Source organism: Cupressus sempervirens, chromosome 5, assembly GCF_028749045.1.
Source record: "Cupressus sempervirens isolate cs-2001-9-10 chromosome 5, ASM2874904v1, whole genome shotgun sequence".
In the NCBI taxonomy this organism is placed as follows: Eukaryota; Viridiplantae; Streptophyta; class Pinopsida; order Cupressales; family Cupressaceae; genus Cupressus; species Cupressus sempervirens.
Window position 1 is genome coordinate 214,997,836 of NC_143122.1, and position 8,694 is coordinate 215,006,529.

Here is an 8,694-nt window from a genome sequence, read left to right on the forward strand (position 1 = left end):
CAAATTGGGTTTTCACGTAAATCATTGTGTCAAGTGTGTTCTTGAATTTATTATATTTCATGTTTAGATTTTTGCAAATTGATTTGACAATAACCTACAAGTTTTTAAGTGATTACATAATCTTATGGATGCATGGATAATGATAAATATTTTGTGGGTTTCCTAAGGTATGAAAAGTTTTATCTGGACATCTAGACCTTGGATAACTAATTTACCCCCTCTTCTCAATTATTCTAAAGAATTCCAATAGTTGGTATCAGAGTCATCTGCTTAAGATGACTAGTTTGAGGGTACTAGAAGCACAAAGATTAAGATGTCAAAAAGAGAAGTACCCAAGATTAATAGAGATAAATTTCCTACATGGAAAATTTTGATGAAGCTACACCTTGGAGGACTTGGAGATCATGCACAATCTACCATTACTATTGATCATGTTGATCCTATTGGAGCCCTAACTGCTGAAGATTTGAAAAAGAAGAAAGAACACAATTAGGCAATGTTGGAGATTTCCTTTGACCTAAGCTATGCTAAGTTTGATGATATCAAAAGTCTTGATAGTGCGAAGAAAATATGGGATGCTCTACAGACTATCTATGGAGGTGATAAGAATGTTCTAAGAGCCAAAGTTGAAAGTCTTAGAGGTATGTTTGATGATATGAGAATGCAAGAAGGTGAAAATATTGCTCAATATTGCTCTAGGATAAAAGATGTTGTTAATGCAATAAGAGGAGCTACTAGTACAATAGATGATGATACAATACTAAGAAACATTTTGAGAGCATTGCTACCTATATATGCTATTAGAGTTTCTGCAATACAAGAACTAAGATGTATACCAAGGAATGTTCTAACTCTTGAAGCTCTGGTAGGTAGACTCACTACTTTTGAGCTATCTAACTTTGATAATTACAAACCTAAAAATATTGAATCTTATTTCAAAGCTAAGCTGTCATTGAAGGAACCTAATGTGAAGAAGAAGAAGAAGAAAAAATGTGTCCAGTGATAATGAGATAGATGAGGAGGATGTAGATCAACTTGAAGTACTGCTGACAAGGAGATTTCACAAAGGTAAAGGAAAGTTTAAAAATAAACTACCTATCATTTATTTCAATTGCAATGAGGTTGGTCATATTGTTACTAGATGTCTACAGAAGAAGAATTATAGAGGTGGTGACAAGTACAAAAGTAGACGAGATGAAGACAACAAAGATTACAAAGGCAAAGGCACGAAGTCTTTCTACATTCCTGAAGATGAAACAAGAGATGAATATGATGAACATGATGATGAAGTGGTGTATGTTACAATGAAGGAGTAATCTGATGAAGATGAGGCAATTGTACTCGTGTCTTGTGTGAACAAGAATAATAGATGGATCATTAATAGTGGTTGTTCAAATCACATGATTGGAGATAAAATTAAGTTCATTACCTTGAACTGTTATGATGAAAATAGTGTTTAAGATTTGGTAATGATGCACCATGTTTGATAAAAGGAAAAGGCTCTATCAAGCTCACAAAAAATATTTTATGTGACAATACTTACTATGTTGAAGGACTTAACTATAATTTGTTGAGTGTGTCACAAGTAAATAATTCATGATGTAAGGTTGAGTTTGAAAACAAGATTGCTGAGATATATGATACTAATGGAAAACTGATTGGAAAGGGTGATCAAACTAGAAGTAATCTATTCTACCTTGATATAGAGGATGCTCCTTGTTTAGTTGTAGAATTTGATGATGTGTGGCTCTAACACAAGAGGTATGTCATGTTAATTTTGATAATTTGGTTAGTATCAATAACATGAAAAATGTTAGACATTTTTCTAAGTTGAAGAAGCCTAACAATATAATGTGAAAATAATGTCATTTAGGCAAGATGAAAAAGTCAAGTTTTAAAAGTAGAACTCAAACCTCTAAAGGAATACTAGATATTGTTCATACTGACTTGTGTGGACCAATTTAAGTACAAAGCTACAAAGGAGATAAGTACCTTATGCTGATTATTGATGATTATTCTAGAATGATGATGGTTATATTTTTTAAATAGAAATATGATCATGCTTTCCAAATATTTAAGTGGTACTTAGCAAGAGTTGAAAAGCAAATAGGTAAATGTCTAAAATGTTTGAGATATGATAGAGGAGGAGAATTTACATCAAATGGGTTTGAGATGTTCTATAATGAAAAGGGAATCAAAAGAAAAACATCTACTCCTAGAACCCCTCCAAAAAATGGAATTGTTGAAAGGAGGAATAGGTCTGCAATGGACTATGCTAGGACACTCATGATAGAGAAAAATGCTGCTTTAAAATACTAGAGAAAAGTTGTGAGTACATTTGTCTATACCTTGAAGCATGTACAAGTCACGAAAGGTACTCATTCAACACCTTTTGAACTATGACATGACCTAGATACTCACCAAATGTAAAATATTTTAAGGTATTTGGAAGCAAATGCTATATTCTCAAAGATTTTAGGAATGGTAAATTAGATGCAAAAAGTTGAGAAGGTATATTTCTAGGATATTTCGTAAGAAGTAAAGCTTATAAGTGTTTATATACTAACACTAACAAAGTTGTGGAAAGTGCAAATGTGAAATTTGGTGAATATACAAAAGGATATGAGGCTAAACCTATGAAGGAACCAGAAGAATACAAATCATTTATATACTTTTATGAAGGTATGTCTACTGAAGAAGATGTTGCAAATCAAGTTACAAACCAACATCAAGTTTTAGTGACTACCAAATCACATACTATGAAAGTCAAGTTTCATTCAGGAACCGAGTTACAAAATGAAGTTGGGGCACACTCTAATTTTGAGATTAGTGTACATGAAAGAGATGCTGAAATACCTGATAGAGATCTGCATAGTGATTCAAAAGTTGAAAGACCAAATAAAGAAACCAGAGCTAAACCAATATTGTCTAAATATGTTAAGAGACATCATCCTACTGCACAAAACATTGGAGATAAAGATGCTAGACCAATGACAAGGAACAAGTTGAGAAATGATACATGTTTGTTGAGCATGAAAGAACCCAAATCAATGAAATATGCCTTAGAATATGTGGACTAGAGTAAATCCATGGAAGAAGAGATTGCATAAATTAAGAAAAATAAGACATGGCTCTAGTTCCTAGACCAGAAGACAAAAATGTGATTGGTACCAAGTGGGTATACAAAAAAAAGTTAGATGATAATGGTGAAGTCACAAGGAATAAGTCAAGATTAGTTTGTAAAGGATATGCACAAGAAGAAGGAATTGAATATGGAGAAATATTTACTCCTATTGCTAGATTGAAAGGAGTAAGAACTTTTCTTGCTTATTCTGCATACAAAATGTTTCAGAGTTTATCAAGTGGATGTTAAGTCTGCATTTTTGAATGGTATATTAGAGGAAGAAGTTTATATAAAACAACTGAAAGGATTCATTTATGTTAAAAATAAAAACATGGTATGTAGATTACACAAAGCTTTATATGGTTTGAAGCAAGCACCAAAAGCACGAAATGAGAGACTTCATAATTATCTTGTGAAGATTGGATTTGAAAGGACCCATGACAATAGTAATTTGTACTTGAAAATAGAAAAAGTTTAGGTGTTTTGTTATTTGAAATTTTTGTTGATGATATAATATTTGGAGGTCAAGATACTTTATGTAAAGATTTTGTAGATGAAATGAAGCAAGAATTTGAGATGTCTATATTTGGAGAGATCAAGTTCTTTATGGGTTTGCAAGTACACTAGATAAAATATGGTATATACATCACTCAGTCAAAGTGTGTTAAGGAGATATTGAGAAATTTTGGATTAGAAGATTCTAAGCTAGTAAGTACACCTATGTTGATAGGACATAAATTCTAAAAGAATGATGATTTAGTTGAGGTGAATCAAACATTATACAAGTCTATAATTAGAAAATTACAATATGTAGTACATAGTAGACCTAATATTGCATTATCTGTAGGGATAGTTACAAGATTCTCTACTAATCCCAGGGAGAATCATTTGATGGCTATAAAGAGAATAATGAGATATTTGAAAGGAATAGAGGAATATCGTCTATACCACAAGAAAAATGAAAAATTTGAATTAAGAACCCATATTGATGCTGATTGGGCTAGAAATAATGATGACAAAAATAGCACCAGTGGAGGAATATTTTTCTTAAGCAAGAGACTAGTTAGATGGACTAGTAAGAAACAAAACTACATTTCTATATCTACTACTAAAGCTGAATATGTTGTTGTAGTAGTAAATTTTTCAAATATTATATGGATCAAATGGCTATTTAAAGGTATGAAGGAAGATATAACTAAACTAGTGATACTTTATTGTGATAATACAAGTGTTATAAATATATCAAAGAATCCTATGATGTATACAAAGAATAAACACATTGCAATAAAGTATCATTACTTGAGGGAATTAGTTCAATATAAAGAGGCAAAGATAGAATATGTTAACACAAAAGAGAAAATTGTTGATATCTTCACAAAAGCATTACCCAAGGATGCTCATGAGTATCTAAGAGGTAAACTAGGGGTGATACCCTTATCAAAGGATATCTAAGAAACAAGAGAAGTGCCTTGCATAAAACAAGTTAATTGACATATGTTACACATTGATGTAGTGGATCTTACTTTAGGAGCTGCCTAAAGAATCAAAGAGCTAGATTTGCAAATTAATCACAAGCAAAGTGATAGAGAGAGAAACTGAAGACATTTATATCTACATTTTAAGATGACAAGTCTTTGGCATTTTCGTCAAAGAGGGAGATAGTAAGGAAACTAATTAGGAGAGATATTGAAAATAAACATTGTTAACAACACATAAAGGAATTGAACAAAGAAGGAGAAATCATAACATACAGTATGAGGGAGAAATTCTAATTGCTGAAAGAGAAAGTGTATTTGCTGATTACATCTACCGAGTAAGAGGAAGATAATCTACCTAAAGAATCAAAGAGATAGATTTGCAAATTAATCACAAGCAAAGTGACAGAGAGAGAAACTAAAGATGTTTATATCTACATTTTAAGATGACAAGTCTTTGGCATTGTTGTCAAAGAGGGAGATAGTAAGGAAACTGATTAGGAGAGATATTGAAAATAAACATTGTTAACAACACATAAAGGAATTGAACAAAGAAGGAGAAATCATAACATACAATATGAGGGAGAAATTCTAATTGCTGAAAGAGAAAGTGTATCTGCTGATTACATCTACCTAGTAAGAGGAAGATAATCTACCTAAAGAATCAAAGAGCTAGATTTGCAAATTAATCACAAGCAAAGTGACAAAGAGAGAAACTGAAGACATTTATATCTACATTTTAAGATGACAAGTCTTTGGCATTGTTGTCAAAGAGGGAGATAGTAAGGAAACTAATTAGGAGAGATATTGAAAATAAACATTGTTAACAACACATAAAGGAATTGAACAAAGAAGGAGAAATCATAACATACAGTGTGAGGGAGAAATTCTAATTGCTGAAAGAGAAAGTGTATCTGCTGATTACATCTACCTAGTAAGAGGAGATATAAGAAGTAATTCAGAGGGAGTCATAAGGATGAGTTGATCATCTCTTGATCAAAATAGAATATAATTTTATAACCTATTCAGAAGATGAAAGTTGTTGATAGAGGGAGAGATTTTAGTACAGGGAATTATTTTCTTTTTAGCATTTTGTTGGTCTTACTATTTAAACCTAGTCAGTTTAGTTTTTGATCAATGCCAAAGAGGGAGATCATTGAAAATAGATTAATAGAAGTATGATAAATGTGTTTTGATCATTGTTTTGTCACTGATGTCAAACCTACTATTTTTTGGTAAGAAAACTACTTATATGATTTAAGCACTATCATTTTTTTTATTGATGAAGGGGATTTGATCAAATGATGTAAAAATAACTTTTAGAGGAAAGGTTGAGTTATGATATGAAAATGAGTACAAGAATAAACTAAGGTAGTGATATCATAGTACATCAATAATCTACTTAAGGTTGCAAAGGTTGGTTATACTAAGAGAGTTCAGAAGAACAAGTTAAGCAAAGTTTGTCTACCAAGCTTGACCAAGTTGATAGTAGGTGCTAAGAAAAGTTAGTGCAAGCCGAGAAAGAAATTAGTTGGAGCTGAGCAAAGTAAATTTTAATGTAAGCCAGGTGAAATAGCTAATTTTGAATAAAGTTTAGTTGATGTCAAGCACCAGTAAACTTTAGTTTGTGCCGAGTGAATTTATAGTGGATGCCAAGAAACATAGTATGTACTGAACATTAGAAGCTAGTTAATGCCGAGTGTCAACATTATTAGAAAGATCATGAATTTGATGGATCTAAGCTAAAAAGTTTGTTTTCTTGGATTGTTTGAACCATGTGGAAGATAATATTGATGAGTTGGTGCCATAGAATTCATGCTAAACTATATTGAGGTGAATTCAAAGAGAATTGAAGGAGAAGTTCATAGAAGGGAATGAAATGAAATAAGGGGTAGATTCATTGAATCCTACCTAATCTATCCTAACACTAAATTAGATGATAGAGGATGAATGACAAAATATCTTAATTCTCTATTTATAGAGATGGCTGGTAAAGAAGAAAGGTTGTCATGTGTGAGAACCTAAGGAAGACAACGAGTCTAGGGTATTGCTTCATTCAGTGACCTAAGTGAAGAGTCTACACTAGAAAGTCAAGCAAGAAGGCTTAAGGGTATGGATTTTTGAAGGTTGAACAAGCTATTAGAGCTAAAGTGTGTGAAAGTCAAGTAGAATAGAGGACTAAAATAGAGATTTAAATTTTGCAAATGGAGTTGTAAATTGTTATCAAATCAAGCCTTACTATTACTCTCTAATAATTGTATTAGTCTAGGGTAAGTCCTTTGGATTAAGGTTGACCTAATAGTCATTTGTAAATCTTTTAACTGAGTGATATTCCAAGTGAATGATCTAAAGTTATTTAACAAGGCTCACTCCTAATAGGATGATTGGAATCCTTGAACCAAGTTACATTTAATAGTGTGTATTGTAACTTTTAATAGGGTCAACCTTTTATAGGGAATCCCTTCAAAAGAGTGAGAAAGAGTAGCATATTACTAGTGGTTTTTCCCAAATTAGGTTTCCACATAAATAATTGTGTCAAGTGTGTTATTGAATCTGATATGTTTCATGTTTATATTTCTAAAAATTTATTTGATAGTAACCTACAAGTTTTTAAGTGATTGCATAATCTTATGGATGCATGCATGATGATAAATTTTCTATGGGTTCACTAAGTTGTGAAAAGTATTATTTGTACATCTAGACCTTGGATAATTGACTCAATCCCCCTCTAGAATTTCAACTTTATTGATGTGAGATTCACTTGGTATACCTTTGTAGGTATGGATAGTTGGATGGGTTTGGCACTTACTATGGGTGTTATTTCAGCTATGGAAATTTTGACAACTACAGATACATGTGATTACCTTTGGATCAGATTTTTGTGCATAGAATTTTAGTTGGTACAAGATTTTATAAACTTCTAATGTGATAGGTTGGGTGGCTTTTTCTTTTGATGGCTTCTATGTATTTTTGGTGGTAGTGGCATAATAGGAGGTGAGATCATTCATGTTTGAGATGTTGGATACTTTGATTTTGTTATGGGTACTAGGATTGAGCACTTTGTGTACTTTTATCCATAATGGTGGATGTGCCAAGAGGGATTGTTCGCTTGTTCATATATGTGGCTATAGAGTGACCCTATGAAATGTATACAACAAGTGGGAGATTGTTGAGATAATGGGTGTTTCACACATTACATAATATTACTATATTGTATTATTTTATTTTATTATGTTATTTTTCACCTACTTAGATGTGCAACATGTATAGATTCCTATGGGATAAACATGATGAGTTGTATTGTAAAATTGTGATAATATTCCATTTAATTATTCAATATTGGAGAAAAGAAATTAAATTTTCAATATTAAATGTGGGGTCAGTGGGTTAGGTAGCACATGATTTATGTAATACCACTTGGTGGTTTTGTGAGAGTTGCTGCTAGACAAGCAACCATGAGGGTAGTTGTAGAGAGATGATAGAAGGGAAAAAGGTAAGAGTCAAGTGAGACAAGGCTTGATAGGTTAGCCAAGGGAACATTTGTGAATGTTGGAAGCATGGCATGGGATGTGTGGATTCATGCTTGTTCACATGGATTGCTTGGTTGTGGCTATGGCTTTGAAAGCTTCCATGGTTGCATTGCAATGGTGTTTTTGCTGAATAATACATGAAGATGGATGCTTTTGGAAGTTAGGTTTTTCCCTCAATGAGGATTTTCTAGGGTATATCTTGTGTCACAAATTTTGTGGATACATTGTCTATTCTCTTGCATGTGGATTTTAAATGATATGGGTTATGTGGAAATTGTTATATTCTTTGTTGCAAGTTTTTTTACACATTACTATCATCATCTTAGAATAATCAGATCAAAAAATAAAATAAAACACTTATCTCCACTATAGATCTCAATTCCAATAGGTCCACAAAGGTTTGTATATATAGCTCAAAGACTTCTTCAGAATGATAATGCTTTCTCTTAAAACTTTTCTTGTCCATCTTACCTATTTGATAATTTTTGCATAGGCCCATATCAGGTTTCCTCAGACTAGGAATACCTCTCACTCTTTTGTTTTTGCTTATCTTGATCAAGTTATC